Raw genomic sequence first — 22466 nt, 5'->3', positions numbered from 1 at the left:
CTCTACTGTGGGTTCCGTACTTTTTCAAGTTCTGTTTATTTCTTAGGATGGCTCTTTTTAAAACCTTACTTTACTTATTTAATGCACATCATTTGATATGTATCCTTAGACAGCCTTTTAAAAGATATGCATTTAAATATAGACATCCAGTGGAAATAAAGAATGGTTTCCTGGAGGTATTTAACTTGTATTAACTGCAAACAATGGATCTTCTTTTTAAAAGACGCCGCTGACAGAGCCCCTGCCTCTCCTCCGAAGCAATAGGTAGAAATGGGGGGGCGGGGGGGGGGGGGGGGGGGGCGCGGTTGTGCATCCGCAGCTGCTGGGCTCTGATAAGAGCCGCAGGCAGAAAAGCCGACTTGTTATTGGCGTGATGGGGAGCCGAGCACAGCGCCTGTGAAATGACCCCGACCGCTCTCGCGTGCCGCGTTCGGAGGGGTATTCGCAGGTGCAACAGCCGCTCGAGCGCGGCACCGCGTGCTCTGCCAGCGTCGGCAGAGAGGGCTGTGCTCGCCCGGGTCTCACCCCTGTTCCTGGTTGGTGCTTCGGATGTGTTTTGGGCGCTCGACCCATAACGCAGCATCACGGACTTTTCTGTTCAGGGAAGACAGCAGGCTCTTTTTAAAACGCTGTGCATAGCACGAATTGTTGTTGTGAGTACAACAGAGATTTACCGAAGTGAATTGAGGCAACACAAAAATGTTCAGATGAAACGCTAAACAAATAAACAAACAAGTAAATAAATAACATAAAACAAACGATATATTTAGAGTAGGATATAGTATTCAAACAATTCAGCACAGTTCTTGAATTATTGGATGGATAGGTATCGATTGGGGTTTGGTTTGGATAATTATTGGGAAGGTGAGTTGGCGTAGGCCTATCACTGCATATAGACAACATATTAATTACATCCACTCCTCCATCACACTGAGCGACAAATCTTTTCGTCGAGAATCAGTGAACATGAATCTGAGAAAATGAATCTCATCTGTGCCACATGATATTTGCCCCCAAAATTATATTGATTTGACGCGGTTGTAAGTCAATCCCTATTCTTGGCTAAAAAGAGGAAGTGAAATTCAAAGGTCAGTCTTTTCATGATCGCCAGGTTTGCCCCGGGCGCAGCACACAAGATATACAGTCCGTGCTTTCTGACAGTGGGTTTCCGCCCAATGCCCGCCCACCCCCTAAAAACAGAGCATCCTTCACCCGCACAGCTAACCTTTTAATCTGCCTGTTAGTTAATTTAACATTCTTCGTGTGTGCGTGTGAATTTTCTGACTGCGCCCACGCACAGGTTCGCGATGTCCTTAAAAGAAAACATGGCACAGATGCCACAGCATTTGCCTCCGAAGATTAACCGGCCGCTTCTGCTGAAAATGCAGATCGTTCCTCGCGTTCTTCGGCCCATGCTGTCTGTCCATTTCAAGCCTGGTGTTGCATCTTTATTCGTTCGCGTCAGTGGATTTCATTCATTGGTTAAATAAAGGACATTATTAGTAAATAATCAACTACTTCCCTCTTTTACGTAACTCATAAAAATGGCCCTAAGGTGAGAAATTAAACAATTCTGTGATTGTTTTGGGATAAATGTGAATAGACTGAGCACAAGAGGGAACTGGAGGTTAACATTTACACGAGAAAGATCATCACTGAAGTCCAAAGATACAGCAAGCAAAAAAACCTCCAAAAACACACACACACACACACACACACACACACACACACACACACACACACACACACACACACACTTCAAACTCCAGTCATATATAGCATCATTACTGTCTCTCTCTCTCTCTCTCTCTCTCTCTCTCTCTCTCTCTCTCTCTCTCTCTCTCACACACACACACACACACACACACACACACACACACACACACACACACACACACACACATACATACTTAAAACTCCAGTCATATATAGCACCATTACTCTCTCACACATACATACAAACACACACACTTCAAACTTCAGTTATATATAGCACCATTACTCTCTCACACACACACACACACACACACACACACACACACACACACACACACACACACACACACATACATACTTAAAACTCCAGTCATATATAGCACCATTACTCTCTCACACATACATACAAACACACACACTTCAAACTTCAGTTATATATAGCACCATTACTCTATATATATAGTACCATTTCTCTTTCTCTCTCTCTCTCTCTCTCTCACACACACACACACACACACACACACACACACATACACACACACACTTCAAACTCCAGTCATATATAGTACCATTACTCTTTCTCTCTCTCTCTCTCTCACACACACACACACACACACACACATACACACACACTTCAAACTCCAGTCATATATAGTACCATTTCTCTCTCTCTCTCTCTCTCTCTCACACACACACACACTTCAAACTCCAGTCATATATAGCACCATTACTCTCTCACACACTCACACACGCACACACACACACACACACACACACACACACACACACACACACACACACACACACACACACACACACACACACACACACACTTCAAACTCCAGTCATATATAGTACCATTACTCTCTCCCCTCTACTCAGGCAATAATAATTTCCAATTGACCCCTTTTTACCTGAGAACTGCAGACACGGCTTTATAAAATTCTATGAACCATCACAAGGAGGAACTAAAACTGCCGGTGTAGTAGTGGGTGGAGTGAAGCACTAGGAGGGTGAACACCCCACAGGGGCATACGGACCTCTCAGGACTCCTCGAGTTTGAGAATACCACTGCAGGCTGCAGAAACAAAGCTGCCATCACCATGACATCGGCTCTGCTAGGGGTCGCCAAATTAAACTCTGAAAAAGGACGGGAAAACAAAACAGAGTAATCTTAGCAGACTTTTCCCAGGTCGGTATCAGACGGTGTTTATAGTGCAAGATGGGAAAGACGGCACCTCATTACTGAAGTACTGCTTATTGTTTCAAAGATATACCAGCCAGCCTATACACTCGGGTGGTTTTCATCTTTATTCTGAAGCAATCTTAGCTGCTCCACATCCTCTCGTTATATTCCAGTGCATGTTAGATGCTGGAGGAAAAGAACAAATATAGAGAGAAACTTAATATCTTTGATGCATTCTTCTATAAAGAAATATATATATATATATATATATATATATATATATATATATATATATATATATATATATATATATATAAAATGTGTGTATGTGTGCATGCGTGTTCTCTCTCAGGGCAGCTATATTTTAGAAGTTTATTTTTGTTAAGAAGTTTTAAAAATGTGTTGTGCCCATTGTTAACACTTGACCATTCATTTTTGAGCAGTGTGAACATTTGTAACCTATAAATCAAAACTGTCGATTATCATTTAATAATTTATTTATAGCTTAGGCCTTTATTACCTGATCTTTACATGTTACCATTTATTAAGGGAATATTATTTCAAATGTATTAACGATTATTAAAAAGTTGCAACGATTACTTTTTTTATTAACCGTGTAGTTAGTGGTTGTAATAATGACTTTTTCATTATGCGTTTAGTAAGACACTAGCAGTATTACTCGTGGGGCAGTGGGTGCATTACCAGTGTGTAGGCTGCATTAGCAGTCTGACTGTAATGACCCAAGTGCCGCAGGGCAAGGAACAGGACACACAGACTCCCTCGACGGTGACAGACATTTATTGACGATACACGATCGGTCAACATAATGGCAGTCATGTAGAACATGCAGGGTGAGCACGAATAGCATCTAACATCTCCACAACAACCAGGATCATAAACAGAAATAAAGACCGACAAAGAGGTGCACACTGATGGGTTTAAATACATACACCGAGACAAACCAGGTGTGAGCTGACAGAGGCGCGGTTACAAACGGACAATCAATGATCTCCCACTGCACACGTGCAGCTTTAGTAACTAATGGCTTGACTGGTCCGTGTACGTGCCGGGTGGAGTGTGCGCACTGGATTTCCCTGCCCTCACGCCAGGACAACTTTCCTGGCGAGAGATGGAGCTTTATAAAGTTTTATAAGAAAATCTGCTTGTGCTGGGCAACATCAGCAAAACAAGAGGCCATCGAATATTTTTAATGTGTGCTACATCAAACGGAAAAGTTATCCATTCGGAAAGAGAGATGAGTGGCAGGGTAACTGCGAGAGTGGAAGCGGTGAAGTGAAAGCCACTGTAGATTAATATATTAATATGCATATCCAAATATTTTATGTGGCCGTGACACTGAACGAAATGTCATCAGCATGAATGAATAGCACAAGTGATGGTGGCGGCAGCGGTATGATGTTGGCAAAGCGGGGCGGGAGGATGTGCTGCGGGGCAGGCCGGGCGGGGCGCAGTGATGCGGGAGGATCCATGTGTTATGGCATGCTGAAATGAGGCCTGATTTCATTTAGGTTCTGCACAGTCGGTGAATTCCTTCCCTCGTGCGCATAGTGCTCGATATTCTCACCTGCCTAATGGGCTGTTAGCTTTAAATTACAGCTCTTCGCTTTTTAGCAGGTGGCACGCAGATTCTCCTTGCTGTTCAGCGAGGTCAACTCCATAATAGAGTAGTAGGTGCTTTTCACAGCCCCCCTCACCTTCCACGCCCCCATGCAGCCTTTTGCTCTTTGAGCAGAATGAGTCATGAAGACACTTCTTCTTCATTTGGAGTGAGCAGACACTGCCATACCAACAGCTGTTTATCCTAATTTTTTTAAGCTATAAGACATTTGTCACGGCACTTGGCAGACAAATGGTTTGATATTAATTTCAGAATAGGAACCAGGCTGCTTCTCTGCCTGTTTCCTGTAGCTCTGGATGTGAGGGTGCACCGAGTGTCAATTAGATCAGTAATAAAAATGATAAATGGCGAGTAGCACTTCCCGGCATTATCGCAGTAAGACTGATGCTGTTGTCTTCACTTCTTCTTTGTGTATGGTGTGTTTGACTGGGGAGAGTGTGTCCTGTAAAGGGAACGATAGTAGTAAACATTGCGTAACTAGTTTTTGTATTAGCATTTAAGCTTGGCAGTGTGCGAGTGCGTTTGCGTGTGCGTGCCTTGCGTGTTCAAGCCCGGGTTAGCGCTCCAAGTCCCATGCGTGTGTTAAGTACGCTGGAGAGCATCTGTGCTGTCCATGGCGTCTATTTACTCCCAGCAAGCAGACTCTACAGCAGTCTGCTTCCACCACCAGACACCTCACCAACCATGCAAACAGTACTTATTTCATATGGAGCTTTAAACAATAGAAAATTAGTGATGTCATTAATGGTTTAATTTGAGAAAAAAAAAGCCCTGTTCTCATTTTGTCTGCGAAGGATAGGCAAGTGAAACAGACCTGCATAGCATATTGCGTTCTCACTGAAGTGCGGAGAATGGTGTATGATAATTAACGTATGTGAGAGCAGATGCTACTGCTGGATGTCTGCATAATGAATGTAGCCCAGCTGTTTTAAATGGGGGGGGGGGGGGGGCTGGCTCCAAGGGCACCCTGGTGTAATGGAGGCTGTAATGGTCTTCGACAGCAGCCAGTCTCTCAGCCTGACCCGCAACGAGGCTCGTCCGCTTCACTGCACGGTCCGACGTTCAACACACCTTTACAAGTCCTGCCGCTGAGAAAAGGGCGAGAAAATCACTGAGAAAAGGGATGAGTCATCCAAGATATTCCACACACAAAGGAGATGAGATATTTAATACACAAACCATTTTGCATGAATGCAATTCTATTTAAATAGTAATGATAATTGAAACTGCTTCAGGTTAACACTAGCAGTTACAGTTAAATTTAGCAGACAGTTTTATCTCACCACATATGGGCAGAACCATTAATGGCACAAAGTAATTCTAAGATGCCTCCAAAACAAATAAAGACAGCAACTGCTATAACTAAGATTGCTACCACTAATGCTTCAGGGTTTTTTTTAAACCTTTTTCTCAGTAATCAACAATTGCTCATAACAAACATTTAATAGAACAAATGGAACTCAAATGTTTGTACTGTTTTAATGACTTTGTGCCATGTGCCAAAGAAGGCACTTCTCTTGTTGGTACTGTTGGCAGTGTAAAAGAAGGTTTTAGGCAAAACTCATTTATCACCACATGGAGTTTTGCCTGTTTTCTGTGTGAAAACAAGCAAATAAAATGTATAGAATCTACCAGTCCCAAATGGGCAGATAGGGAAAAAAATAAGACAAAGGACTGGGGAGGGAAAGCTTCAGAACTGCCAATTGGAAACTGGTTGGGAGAAGGTTATCCCTTTTTTGGGAGTTAAATTATATCATCTCTTCACTGTAGTCTTACCCCATGCTAAAAGAGGCTTTGGAGCATCTCCATATAATAATGAACCCTCATTTTGGACAAATCTCACTTCATGGCCTTTCCTTACTGCCACAAAGCACGTAAGCAAGAATGTTGCGTAAAATCTGGCACGATCATTACTTTGCTGGAAGATCCCCAGATGCATGTGGTGAAATCGGGTCAGGACAGGTGCCAGAGCACAAGAGGTGGTCAGATGCGGCCAGGGCTCGTCCATGGACACCACGTGAACCGGCGTAGCCAGCAGCCAAAACGCAGACCTTTTGGGGTGGGGGATAACAGCACGCCGCAATGCTTCCAGTCTGGGCACAACATGACCGCTGTACCTCTCTGTAGGCCTCTCCTTCTTCCAAACACATCTCTGGTAATTCTGCTTTGGAAGAGACACGCTACTCAGACCTCTGTCACTCACCCTGGTCTGTCCAAAAGATACCCGTTTGCTGAGAGCAGAATTTGTGACACACATCAGCAATAATCCAGCGTGCCCCTTATCCTGCTTCACTATGCTCGACTTATATTTGGATTGTGTGAAATATTTATACACTGAGTTTTACAGGGAGCAATGAGTCACCCATTTAAAATATCGATGAGGGAACACAGTTGAATGATGGTCAGGCAGAAAAAGCTTTCCAAATTTGTCTTTTATATGTGGATATTACAGCTTCTATCTTTATTTCTCATCAGCAATGAAGGGGATAGAGAAATGCCCAGAGAACAGTAAGAGGCATAAAAAGGTCAGAAGTGGTTGTTTACTTATTTTTTACTGGTGTGGTGAAACACTGCTTCAGTTAACTGGTGCAGAACTTAATAAAACCATGTTTGCATACAAAAACCCAACATTGCTGTAATTGTGTTAGTCATGCCAGTCTCTTAAGAAATCCATCCATGCTTATCTCCCCCCAAAAATGGATCAACCCTTTGACACCAGATTCTGTCTATACCCGAATCGCCCCAAGCTATGCTGGGTCTCTATTTTCACTTTGAAAATAGCTTGCCATGCATCATCACATCACTGCCACGGGAGCATAGTTCGGGCTTCAGCACATCATAAACTCAGGCATCTATGCTGAGCAGCTGACATTAACTCAGCACCACGGACTGTCAGCATTTCTCCATGTGTCAGTCAAAAGGTTGGTGCTACTTTTAATCCCATCTGAAAATTGACTAAAAGATTGATTTCATGTAATTACACAGTAATCTGCACAATTTTATATAACAAATATAACAAAATTACATTTTAATATATAGCTAAAAATATGGGGTGTTATTATAGAACATCCAGTGAAATATTAGAGGGAAAAGCTATTTATAGGGACATTTTAAGTGGAAAGAAGAATAAATTAGACCCTTGAATAGGTCTAAGAATACTGAACATGACCGATGTCTGACTTTTCATGTACTTTATTCCAAATTTGATTGGATGAAACCAAAACATTTAATCAGCATTCTTTCTCATATGGTATAAAAAAAAAAAAAAAAAAAAAATTCTCTCTACCGAACAATATTAATTACAAAAGATTCCTATGAAGGCTACCCTAAAGGGGTGTGACGCAGGTGTGGCCAGCGGCCGAAGAAAAGACAGGATGCAGGCGCCAAAAGGCATTTAATCGGAAACTAGAAACAATACAACACATACGACGAGAAGCATATAGCCATTCACTAACACACAGCAGACCATAACCAACTTCAAACGAGCTCAACCAAGTGGAGGGGGAAACACTGCTAACAAGGGATGCGTGGAAACATGTAAGGAAAGTAAACACAACACACGTGGTGACAAACTGAAAACAAAAACGTGAAACCACGTGGCAATGCTCGCAGGGGTTGAGGGCGTAGAAGAGGGGGCCGTTACAGTGTATATTTCCAGCATCATTAAATTGTTTAATTTATTTCCAAAGATCTGTTTACAGGTCTTCCGTATTTTTGTTTATCTGTTTTTATCTTTGAGTTTTACATACTCAAACTAAACATATAAAATAGACAAATCTGTTCCTTGTGTTTCCGTCATGTTCAGTATCACATTTTCAAGTACTTGTTCTGGGATCAATTCTAGCTCTCCTAAGAGTGCCGAAAAGTTTGCTGTGTTGGTCCCAAGTGCAGTTTGCGCCCCATTAGCATTCAAATAGCTTCCCGGGGCTGGGGGTTCTAGAGGAGCGCAGGGCTGCACTGATCTCAGCCCATGCCTTCCCTTGCACCTCCCTGTTCACTTTACTGCAACGGGAGCAGTTTCTGGACTAATTAAAGTTGTGGTGCAGCAAACCTAAAAAAGGGTACAGCAGCGGCAACATGAGAGGAACATCGTGAAGGTTGACCTGTATGTGCGCTTAATTTCATGCATCGCAACTTTCTTTGGTAACTGTGCTGGCCATACAGATTAGAGCCATCCATTTTCATAAAAACAAAAAACAAAAAAAACCAAAACAAAACAAAACAAACAAACTTCACAAACTCATTGCGGAACAAATCCTGACGGCATGGTTTGATCACATACTTACAAGCCCGGACCACTGCAGTTGAATCACGCACAAAGTCACACAGCTAAATAAGCTTGGAATGCAAGTGAGGAGCTGGTCAATTGTGAAGGACAGGGAAAACTGGAAACGTGGAAAGCCGCTTCCTATGGATGCTACTTGAATGTCAAGCTGTCACTTAAAGGGGTAGTCTTTGTTGCTACGCTTTTCCCTGATCGAGGGCCTATTGCTGTCTCACTGGTACAATCTGTGCTGGCCTACTGAATACCAGTTAAGGGTTACAGGAAGAAAACGTGACTTCTGCATAAGAGTCACAAATGCAATGGTTTAGGGTTTAGCAGAAGACCTAAGATCAGATAAAAAAAAAAAAAGAAAAAAAAAAAGTTCAGAGCCATGCAGTCGATTTAACTCATTGTCAACTTGACTTTTCTTCCTTCATTCTCTTATGCCCTCATGCCATTTTGCACGGTGATTAAAATGAAAACAAAACAAAAAAAATGTTTCTTTTTTATGCCAGTAGACACGTGTGGTCAAGTTAGTATGTTGAAATGTGCAATCAAAATGCCAATCTGTCATCACATGCTCACACATGACATCATACGTGAACATGAAGCAGCTCGTCACCTCTGGAGTTTTGGCAAAGATTAGCCCTTCATCCAGAAACAAACAGAACCCCATCCGTGCCTGATGCAACACTTGAAGGAGTTGAGGCCATGCCTTTCTAACTCTTTTTAGAAGATCAGTTGTGATCTGTGGCCAACAGCAGGAAAATGGCTGTCATTGCCTAGCTTTGTACAGCCAGTGACCTTGGGTACAAGAAAGGCACTATATAATTGTAACAAACAAACAAACAAATAAATAAATAAATAAAGCATGCTAAGTTTGCTTATGACAAATCAGAAATCGCTTGTATTATAATATTATAACATTATAATGTTCCTGTCAGTACCCTCCTCTGCAAAAAAAAAAAGGAATATTAACAAAGGTTTACAAACTGAGGAATAAAATAGAAAAGCAATTATTACAGACAATTGTATTGAAATACTGTGCCATGGCTCTCTGGGGCATAGAATTCAGCATAGGAGCCTATCTAACTGGGCTGGGATAGGTTGACTGAATTACGTAACACCCTCCTTCTTGTCTTGACTCTCAGAGGCCTGCTCTTGGTGTTAATGACTGTAAGGCAGAAGGGGACTTATGCACATGGGATCAGCTAGCACAAGACCAGAGGTTCTTCAGTACCAGGAGGTGTGGATGTGAGCACAAGCCCCAGATACCCAAACAAGTCCAATTCATTTCCAATGAATCAGCAAATCTTGAGCCGGATAACTTTAACAGAGTAGAATGAAGCATTACCATTTGTATTACCATTTGTTCATATATGGCGCATATAAGGACTTTTCATTTGAAAAGAAACACTTTTTTAGATTAAAGCATTATGATTTCTACTTGCCCTTTACATTTTGGCTTAACAGATGACTCTGTTTACCACAGGCAAAGAGAATCAGATCTGCAGATCAGATCTTTACATATTGAATACATCCATTCACAGACAGCATTTGCTGATGTTATGCTTTTTGCCTGGAGTAACCATAATCTGTTATTTGCAATCTTTGTACAAGAGGAAGCCAAAGACAAGGAGGGCCAATTTGTTTTTGGCATCACAATCAGAAGTACAAAAGAGGATGTATTTACTATGCAAAATCGCAGCTGAGTCCTTTGGATTGAAGTATGATGAGCTGAGGTTAGCCCCACAAACAGCGTGACTGTCACCCAGGAATAAGGAGGATGGAGGACAGCACATGGGCGGAGACTTTGGCATGTACTCAACATTCTCCTGAATGAAAAGAGCCATTGCTCTTCGACTGGCTCGTGCAGTAAATTAATTACAGCTTCAGCAGAGCTGAAGCCACCACAGCAATACAATGATTAATTGCGGCCTTTTTAAGTGATTCCAACAGACGATAGGCTACATTCAGCCTGCCTTAGGAAGGCGGTGGTTGGGTAGGTAGTGGGGGGGTGTGTGGATGAGGGTAACTGCTGTTCACTTTCCTTACCAAACAACAATGCCACATGAACATATTAAGCCTCCCGACGGGAGGGGATGGCACAGGGCACACACGCTGGTGTCACAGTTCGCTGCTGCTGTGTGTTTTCCCTCTTAACACTGGCCTGGCTTTTTTTTCTTTCTTTTTTTTTTACCTCTCTCTATTTTAATTTCCCTGAAAAAATGGCTTTACCTCCAAAATGAGAATGTTCCTTATAATGAAAAGATGGATTGCTAGGAGGGGTGTGCTGGCATTAAGAGATGTGAGGTCATGCTAACTAATCTTCATTATCTGCCATTCATTGTTAGCCTCATTAGAATATATACACAGTAATGCATTATCATGTCATACTTAGCAGGCTTTGGTTTGGAAAACAAATCCCTCTGAACTGTTCTGAGAGAACAATAGCAACAGCACTAACTCCTGCTCCTATGTCCAACAGCTCTTCTCCTAATAGAAATGAATAGGCTGTGTAGATATCTAGAGTGACTGTGGCCATGAATCAATAACACTGCATGCTGGTGGAACATTTTCCCATAAAACGAATGTGTTCAGTAGTGAGGTCAGAATCTTGAAGATATAAACAAATACCTCAGGCCGTCAGTGGTAACCTTATCCTCTCTGAATACATTTAACCACTGTAAGAGCCATTTATTTCAATCATAACACACCAATTTCCCTAGAGCACTAGTGATAAGATCAGTGTAACTGTAAAGAGTGAGCATTTAAAGTGATACTTGCACTACCATATTTGTACTACAGAATGGGACCCAGATCAATATCACATTATCTCAAAAGCTAGAAGTACATCCCTCCCATTAGTTATAAAGCCATTACTGAAAATAGGACAGCAAAGTTTGTGAGAGTATTGTGGCAAATGAGGATGAACCTAGTGATTAATTGGCTACATGTCCAACTGCATTAATTTAATATATGCAAATGTATTTATCAGAAACATACAATGTTGCACTGTTATTTTAAGACAAAGACCAGTACAGCAATTGCTCATGTTCAATCACTGACTTGTAAAAAATAACTAATGTCTGTAAGATTGTACCTCGCCAGATCAGTGCTGTTCACAGGTACTTCCATCACCCAATGGAAATCAGTGAGTAGACTATGCACCAAATGCTTCTGCCAGTATTGTCAGTGGTGGTTCATTAGAGGAGCCAAGGGAGGCTGAGAGTCTTCAAATATTTGCTCAAAATAAACTTAAACAACAAAGTCAAATTATTTGTTATTTTTTAACCATTCTGTGTTAAGGGGTGAGCTTTTAAAGTTGTTTGATAGGGCCATAGTCATTTGGCAAATATAGCATTCTGATTGGTTAGTTAACAAAAATATTATTATCTCAAATAGTATTCATTCACGCAACAGCCTCTAGAGAAAATTTCCCTTATGGATCACCACTGACTGTTGCTATATTATCCTGAGACCAAAGTTAAAACAAATCCTGGGACCACATTTAGCTCTCTCTTTTGTACTACATTGTATTTTTGCAGTATCTAATTGAATTAGACCTTCCTATATCCAGTTCTGAAGATTTAATGACCTGCAATGGATAATGGTTAGTACCATTGCCTAGATTAAGGACATCAGGGCGCACCCCAAAAATGTAATGTGGAACCTTTCTGTGGGTTCACAACCTGAAAGGTGAAGGGTCAGGGTCAGGGTGGGCTGAATGGCAGGCATGGGTTAGATGGTTTCAGATGGACTAGACCTTGGAGATAGAAACTGATTCTGGGAATGTGGAACATCATGTCTTTGTCAGGGAAAAAAGCCCTAGTTGATGTGTGGGCTGGAAAGGCAGCCTTACAGCCACACACAGTAAGGGCTCCGGTATCAAACCTCTCAGTTGTGGGTGCTGTTTTTTCTAATTTGGAGTCCCCCCAGGGAGTTCATCCCAGTGGACAAAAGGCTCACTTCAATGAGACTATGAGAGGTTTCAGAGACTTCAGTGTGTGCGTGTGTGTGTAGCATTTCAGAGTGGAATGTTCAGCCTTCCAGGAGAAGGCAGGGCAGGTGCTTGAGAGACTGCCTTCTACTGACTCATCCTGCAGGGGGACTTCAATACACAACTTGGGAATGATAGAGATATCTGGAGGGGTGTGAATGGGAGGAATGGCCTCTCTGCTCTGAACCTGAGTGGATAAATGCTGTTAGACATCTGTGCAAGTCTGTGGTCACCATTTGGGTGGTGAGCTGAACTCGTCAAAGGGGGGGTTCAGTCAGATGGACTTAGTAAGATGACAAGAGCCTTCTGTATGGCCAATCACTGTGTAACTATTTCAACTGTGTATCGTAAATCAATGTGGACATCCCCTGAAGAGGGAGGATATGTCACAAACAAAGGTAAGGCAGAAAAAAACAATAAGAAAAACAAAACCATAAAAGCCCCAGCAGCAACAAAAAAAAGAACACATACATACACGCATAATTGATATTTACACTAAAGCCATATTAAGACATACATAACTGATTTTTAGACTTAAGCCACATTCATTTAAAACTATTTACAACACTTTTGCTTGATGTGTGTGTGTGGGAGGGGGGCTATGTTCAATGGCTATGGATGAATAATATATAGTGGTTATGTATGTGTGAGGATTCTAGGAGAGATGTGTCTGATACTTTGATAGTTTGATCTATTATTAAGCCATTATGGGAGTTACTGTTGTAAGAAATTAATGAATGCAGGTCAGATCAAGCTTAGCTTGGTAGATTTGTTTTTTATAGAAGCAGAGATTGATATATATATTCTATTGATATATAATCAGAACAAGAGTGGGAATTTTCCAATGTGTTAATGCTCTTCCACCTTTTCGGTTCATCAAAAATAGTCAAATAGTTTTTGGTTATGGTTAGTATTGGCAATGGTTAGTAGAAGTGAGCCACTGTTTTCTTTATTTAAACTGACTGCTGATATGTCTCCCGTTTAACAGAGCCACATGGATAGTGGGACGGGCTGGTTCACTAGTAGGGTCAATTAATTCATAACTTGAATGTGGCAGGGACTACGGATGATCACGGACTACAGGAGCCCACCCTCCGGACTGACGAGTGCGGATGAGTCTCTGGCGAACGAGCTGAATACATTCTTTGCTCGCTTCGAGGCTACATCTAGCAGCGCTAATGCTAGCAGCACAAATGCTAACGGCGCTAGTGCTAATGGGACTATCGGCGCAGCCAATGGCACATGCGCGGGGCCCACCATAGAACAGCGCCCTCTCATCATCACGGAGAGTGACGTGAGGAGAGTGTTCAAAAGGGTGAATACCAGGAAGGCGATGGGACCAGACGGTATCTGCGGGAGGGTCCTCAAAGCCTGCGCAGATCAGCTAGCCCCGGTATTCACCGACATCTTCAATCTCTCCCTGACGCTCGGTATTGTCCCGTCCAGCTTCAAGCGGTCCACCATCGTCCCCCTCCCCTAAGAAACCTCGACCCTCCTCTGACCTCAATGACTACCGCCCTGTTGCCCTCACATCAGTCGTTATGAAGTGCTTTGAAAAGCTAGTCAGACCCATGGACCCACTGCAGTTTGCATACCGCCACAACCGCTCCACTGACGATGCGATTGCACATCTGCTCCACACTACACTGACTCACCTGGACGAAGGGAGGGGAAATTATGTTAAAATGCTATTTGTCGACTACAGTTCAGCATTTAACACCATCATCCCCTCCCTACTCACTACTAAGTTGGGAGATCTAGGACTGCATACATCCCTGTGCGACTGGATCTCCAACTTCCTAACAGACAGACCACAATCAGTACGGGTGGGCAACTGCGCCTCATCCACCCTCACCCTCAGCACTGGAGCTCCTCAGGGTTGTGTCCTAAGCCCCCTGCTCTACTCACTGTACACCTACGACTGCACAGCCACTTCCAGCTCTAACATCATTGTCAAGTTTGCTGACGACACCGTTGTCGTGGGTCTGATCTCGGACAACGACGAGAGGGCCTACCTGGAGGAGATTAAACACCTGGAAAACTGGTACCAGGAAAATAATCTCCTCCTAAACGTCAGTAAGACAAAGGAACTGATCGTGGATTGCAGTAAGAAGCAGGAGCGGCACTACCAACCTGTGAGGATCAGTGGAACCATGGTGGAGAGAGTAGATAGTTTCAGGTACCTTGGTGTTCACATCTCACAGGACCTGTCCTGGTCCCGCCATACCAGCTCCCTGGCAAAGAAGGCTCGTCAGCGTCTTTACCACCTCAGACGCCTAATGGACTTCAGACTGCCCTCCAAAGTACTGCGGAACTTCTACACCTGCACTATCGAGAGCATCCTCACGGGGAACATCACAGTCTGGTTTGGGAATAGCACCAAGCAGGACAGACAAGCACTCCAAAGGGTGGTGCGTTCAGCAGAGCGCATCACTCGCACGGAACTTCCTGACCTGCAGACCATCTACTACAAGCGGTGCCAGACCAAGGCCAGGAAAATTGTGAAGGACCCCACCCATCCCAACAATAGACTCTTCTCTCTGTTGAGGTCAGGGAGGCTCTTCCGCTCCCTGAAGACCAAGACAGAGAGGCTGAAGAGGAGCTTCTTCCCACAGGCCATTCGGGCCCTGAATCAGGGAAACTGATAAACTGTGGGGACCACCACCACCATGTAACATAACTGTATATCTGTACACCTGTATATATAGATTTATACTCAATTACCTTGTTACACAACAACTGTAGATATGTTATTATACAAAATGGATCTGTACATTCTGTAGATTGTGTACATATGTACCCAACCATATTACACCTGCACTGTACATTCTGTAGATTGTGTACATATATACCCAACCATATACATTGTACATTGTGTATATAATCATAATATACATATATTGTACATACATTGTTAATATATTTTTGTACATACATAGAATATATATATTTATCTTGCATATATATATTTTTTTCTCTATGCACCCCTGTTTCTCTTCCTCAGTTTGGACAGAGCACTCTCCACCATTTCACTGCGAGTTATACTGTGTATGACTATGTATGTGACGAATAAACCGAACTTGAACTTGAACTTGTTGCCAAAAGTGTTTATTAGGTGAGCAGTGTTCAGTGAGTCAAATGTATTTATGGAGTGCATTTTACAGCCGCTATCACAAAGAAGCTTCACAAGCCCCAACAGAGCAAGCCAAAGATGACAGTGCAAATGTTCTCTAAGAGCATGAGGGAGAACTCTGAGAGGAAATGAGATTCCTCCTCTGATTGACACGAGAAACCAACAGTAAACACATTTCAGAGTTCATAAATGCCATTTTAAATCAATTTGACCAGTGTAGTGTACTATGAATAACTTATATTAACTTACTGTATGGATATTTTTCAGTCTTATTTGGATTAAACTATACATTTTGGTCACATTTATTTGGAGGTCAGATGTTAACAAAGAGATATTGGAGATAAGTTCAAATCTTTCTGGTTGATCTTTGAGCAGATCATCAGTTTAAGATATTTGAGGCTGCTCCATATGTTTTGGGTTAGTGAATGAAAAGAGTTGCTCTGAAAATTCTGTTTGAAATATGTTAAACCCTTTTCTGTCCACCTGTGGAAATTTCGAAATGTTTTGGTTGATGGAAAGTCAAGGTTATATCATATAGGTATGTATTTGTTAGTTAATATTAGAGTTTGTGACTGTGTGAAATTTCCACAAAGCTGTAACTGCATCAACTATCGGTTATGTAAAAAAGGGTGGTGTTTGAGTGGTGAGCTAATAAATGCTAAGTCTGAAATTTGGATTTTGTTGCTACGGTTTTGTTCCATTTCTCTCCAAGTTTTATTAGGCTTTATTCATTTCACAATTGCTGTAGCTGATTAATGATGTATAATGTGGTTAGGCTGATTCTTGATGGTTTGTTTTTCCATTAAACCTTGGAGATAATGGAGCCTTCATTTTTGGTAAATTGTCATTTTGATAGTCAATGTTCTGCCAATAAATGAAAGCATAACATTCATCCAGTGCTGAGTGTCACCAGTTATTGTTTTGTTTTGAGTAGTGGTTTGAGATTAGATTTCAAACTAGCTGTCAGATGCAACTCTGACAGCTAGGTTAAAGTTTTAATGGCCAAGTATGTGATGTGCTGGATAGATTGGGGGATCAGTAGGATCTGGTCTACTGCGTTTGTGATGTATTCATGTTGAGTAATAGAATTTGGTACAATTAATGGAGTATTTAAAGATTTTGGAGTATTTATCAAGTCTTTGGATAGTCATGTACTGAAGAGGTGGGACTTTGAAGAAAAAGTAAGATGCTAGCTTCATAAAGCTGATTTTGTATTTGAGGTCTGCTGTCCGAATACCTTGGGCATTTTCATTTTGGCAGATCGCTGCTGTTAAGAGTTCTATGAAACTTAAGAATAGAAAACGTTAGAGTGGGACTCCTTGTCTAGTTCCTCTGTGTGAAAACTTGTGATGTGTGTCCATTAGAATGAATGTTAGACTTGGCTGTAGTGTAAAGGAGTTTAATCCATTTTTAAAATAATTCTCCAAATCCTAATTTATGTAATGTGGCAAACAGCAAACCCCAATTTACTTTGTCAAAGGCCTTCTCTGTATCCAGTGTAACTGTAGCAGTTTCTCTTTTACAGTGATGTGTAATATATCAGGTTAAGTAGTCTGTGCATGTTAGGGCTGAGTGTCTTTCTTTGATGAAGCCACTTTGATCAGTAATGTATATGTAATGGGATAATAGATTCTAATCTACTGCCTAAGGTCTTACTGATGGGCCTGTATCCCTGTTAATGAGTGATAGTGGTCAGTGAATGAAGAGTGAGCTAAGATCCTTATTGGGTTTTAGATGGAGTGAGATAGGGGCAGTATTCACTTCAGTGGGTAATGTCATGCTTTGTTTTACTTCCTCTACCATTATGTTGAATAATGGGGCGAATATGGGCCAAAAGCCAGAAATCCATCAGGTGTGGATGCTTTATTATTAGATATACGTTTAAGGCCATTATGAAATTCTTTTGTTTACCTAGAGTGTGTTGTTCTTCAGTTCATTTCATTCATTCATTTATGCAATATCTCCCAGGATTCCCATCCACACAGAACCAAAAATGATAACAAAACAAATAACAAAACAATTATGTTACAATGTTTGTGTGTCTGCATATATGTACATATTCCCAGTGTGTAGTGTTTTTTAATGCAAGAGTGAAATCAAGTGTGTAAGAGTGTGTGTGTGTGTGTGTGTGTGGCAGGTCCACCCAAAGCCCAGGAACATGAGTGCCTTAAGTGCTGCACCTCTATGAGATGATAAAGGAGCCTCAAACCTTTTTAGTTTGTGAGTTTGGTGCTGATGTGTAACTTGTTCTATGGATACGTATTATTTGTCAATAAATACATACACTATATATATATATATATATAGCAAATTGGTGCTCAGAAATATTTTTTGTGCTTCCATATTGTTGATGTCAGGAGCACCAGTGCTACTTGGCAGAAAGCTTACCATAGAGCCCTACTGAGCCACGTCTTTGCTGAAAAATAACCTCAAACAATCAGAGAGCCAGTGGATGATGATAATGGCTTTCCTTAAGTCACGCTTGCTCAAAAATCCATAAATGTCCAGAACAAATGACTGTATCTCAGAAACAATAGAAAGGGAAAATCATAAAATAGATATTAATATCTGGTATTTTCCTATAACGAAATGATATATGATGGTAATGTTAAGTCCCCTCCAACTCTTTTTTCCTGAACAAAAAAGACCACAACAATCTCAACTATGTCTTTTCTAGAATTTCAACAGAGATCTCAAAAAAGTCACACTGATACATTTGTCAAGATGCCAAAATGTGCACATTTAACAAGACAAGGCCAGCCTAGTTTAATGGACTGCCTTTTACTGCACAGTATCTTTCACACAAATGTCAACAGTATGACATCTTGAAATGCTTGGAAACCTCCGAAGGGAACAGAATTACTGCTGAGAAATTCCTTAGTTCCCAGATCCCTTCTATCTTCATAAGTAATCTGCATTGTGTGCCAGTGACCACTTTTTAATTTCCAGTTGTTTGTTATAGCTGCAGTTAACAAAAAATATTACACATTATGCCAACTGCATCTCTTGTATATGCACATTTCAGCAATAGGGAGGTAATGTCTAATAAATAACAAAAGACCCTAACTTTAGTCTTCAAAAACTAAGATAGCCATCTAATTATACAGCAGATTTCCATATATCAAGCTAATCAAACAGCATAATGATCAAGAGATGGCCAGTATGTAGCTTTAAACACAAGCACATCTAAGAGTATTAATGATTCAGCACACACACACACACACACACACACACACACACACACACACACACACACACACACACACACAAACACAAACACCAATGTTGAGTGCATTTAAACACATTCAATAATCCAATTATCAGATTTCTGCAGTTATCTTATAAATTCAGGTGCTCATGTAAACAGCATACTCTGATTCCTTAGGTCGAATTAAGGCCATAATCGTATTTCTTAATATACGATAAAAAGAAGTCGATCTGGATTTCTTCAGACTGCACATGCACAAAAACATACCTAGATAAGCAAAACTGTCCGAGAAACCCCAGTCTCATTTTGAACAACAGGTGAAACAAACAAACAAAAAAACAAGAAAACTCTAAGAAGGGCAGCATTATGCACATAAAACCATATTTGACTGTAAGATGACTACATGCTTTTAAAAAAAAGATTTTAAAAAATGCTGCTCAGATAAGAAAGAATCAAACTGATTTTGTAATTCTCAAATGAACCAGTTTGTGCTCCATAGCACTGAGATGTGTGGTACTGCATAAGGTGCCACAATAGAAATAAGTCTGGACTTTTTGTGTTAGCCTTGACTATTTCTGTGTATATCTATAGGCACCACATGGTATGCAATGAGGATATAGTTTGTGGAAAATGTCAAATGGCTTAATGAAATCAAATTAGCTAACTAGCTATAGAGTTTGATCATGGCAATTCTGCATTCTGGTTTATCTGAGTGTTCTGAGTGTTAGCTACTTAATAACGTAATAAAAGCACCAACAGCCTTTGTCAGTCTTTCCAATAGAGTCAATTTTATCAGTAGCCCTAATCTAAAATCTGGACCTACAATACCTAGCTAGCTGCTACTCTGCTCCTAACATAGCTAGCTAAAATTTATCCAAAGTAAGTGATAAAGAAATGCATTGGACAGTAGATGTTTATTGTATATTATCTACAATAGTAGGCCAATATACTGCAGACATGATAGATTGGCAGTTAGCTATTTTATTCCATTATAGTATTTCTTAATTTGCTACCCAGCTATTTGTCATAATATAATGTTATTTGATTAACTGTAATGAAGCCTAGCTGCCCAGCACTCTAGGTTGTTTAGAGTAGCTCTGGTCTTCCTGATTGTAATGACTGTGTCTCTAAAATTGTATTTCTGCTAATACATCTATCTAATAGCAGTTTAAGAATTAAAGACACACATGTAGCAGCCCATATTAAATTGCATGTATTTTCAGAACTGAGTCTTCTAGAGCAAAAGAGGTGCAATGTGGCGTGATCACGAGGTGGATGCATTCTCTAAGAGAGAGGCTTATTATGGGCAAATCCAGTATCAGGGTCACAATCACTGTCCAAGGTCAGAGAGCCAGCACGAAGAGTTGTAGGAAACATAGGAAACAGTAATGAAAAGAACAAAAGACACAGTAACAGAAAAAGGAAGCAGGCTACAAAGAGTAAGATGACTTATATGAGCAGTGGCTTACCCAAACAATTATGAACCGCGAAACCACGACAGAAGACAGGATAACAATAGGCTTGGACTAACAATGACCAGCAATGAGATTGAACAAAAACAGGGTTAAAGAACATGTACTAATGAGAACAAAACAAGAGACAGGTGACACAAATGAGGGGCGGAGAAAACGAAACAAAGGAAAAGCTAACCATGGTGACAAGATGCTAGGAAGGGCCCAATCGTGACACGAGGAAGCTCAAGATAGAGCATCAGCTTGTGAAACACCTGCAGATTTTAAATGTGTTTCACAGATTCTTCTAAATCATTCTTAAAACTATGTTTATTAAGGTGGAGCATTCACGTCTTAAAATATATGTATCAGGTATTCACAGAATGATTTTTTTTCTGTTCCCAGAGAAAACAATTTTAGATAAAATTTATCATGAAAGCCCTCCACGGACCCATAGCTGTATCTGGTAACCTATATCAACCATGTAACAGTTTTAGCCAAGTACTTTACAGTACCTGGAGTAACTGGATTATGAAATCGGTCTATACAGCACATAGAAGACCTCCTCTCTTAGGACATATCTTGACTTATCGCTTAGCTTGAAACAGACCCCTAACTGAATATTACTGTTTACCGAATTTATGCACATATATTGTTTACTAGTAAATATACTTTTTTTTTTTACAACAGAGATTCTGAATTAAATGATACATTATACTATAATCTATCGTACTATAATCTATAATCTATAATCTATAGTATAATGATACATTATACTATAATCTATCGTAACCACTATAATATATTACATGCATTCCACAGAAATGTGTCATGGTTGGCTCCTTCTAGCATCCCTGTCTCATGTCATTGGTTCATTTTCTCCATTCCTGTTCCACTCCTTGTTTTGGTTTTCACCTTCTCATTTGTATCACCTGTTCATTGTTACTCCTCATAACCCTGTTTTTCCCTGTTAGTTTGCTGGTCTGTGTGACTCCATCCCTCTGTCGTGTTTGTGCTGCCTGCTAACCATGCCTCTGTATTCTCTGTAGTTGGATGTACTAAGCCCTATTGTGTTTGCTCTGCCCGTATTTCTTAACCTGTTCTTGTAGTATGTGTTCTTTATTGTAACTTGATTCCCTATTCTGCTTTTTTGCGGGGTTTTTTTTGGGGGGGGGGTCTCTTTTCATTACTATCGACCCTGGACCATACTAATACTCTGAATATGGATTTGTCCTTAATAAATCTCGCTTTTCTCAGTGCATGCATCCCCCTCGTGATCGCTCCACGTTACAAAATGTCTAAATTCAGCTCATTGCAGTTACTTTATAAAACCACTGTAGTTTTTGCAGTTTTTAGCATTATTTCTATAGTTTTTCCAAAGTCCGAAAAATCTGCTAAATACTAATAATTACTACAGTAATGATATTAATTGTCATTGCGTTTATGGGTAGGCCTGTAAAAAAGTAAAGTTGGTAGACCAAGGTTTTTTGGAGACACATTTTCCAAATGTCCCGTGTCCCTCATAGTCGTGAAAGTTACATGTCTCCACTGGTGGGAGACACCAATTGCCCCTGAGCAGCGGTATCCAATGAATGCCAGGAAAACACATTTCAATTCTGGACATTAAAATGAACTGTATGGATAGATTCAGTGAGAAGTCTGAGCTATCTTTCTGCAGAGCGCCAGAAGCTAAAGAAAAGAGAAGATAGTGTTAGCCAGTTTAGAAAGCCATAACGTTTATTGCTGGTTTCGCCATTTCCCCCAATAAATGCAACCATGTTGCAGAATATTATGCCACTCAGTTAGACTTAAAAGTACCGGTAGCACATTAACTCCTTTTACTGACAGCAGTACAGTCATTATCCCCCC

This window comes from Electrophorus electricus, chromosome 3, assembly GCF_041902795.1.
Source record: "Electrophorus electricus isolate QZ-2024a chromosome 3, ASM4190279v1, whole genome shotgun sequence".
Lineage (NCBI taxonomy): Eukaryota > Metazoa > Chordata > Actinopteri > Gymnotiformes > Gymnotidae > Electrophorus > Electrophorus electricus.
Note: the sequence above shows the minus strand (reverse complement) of the source record.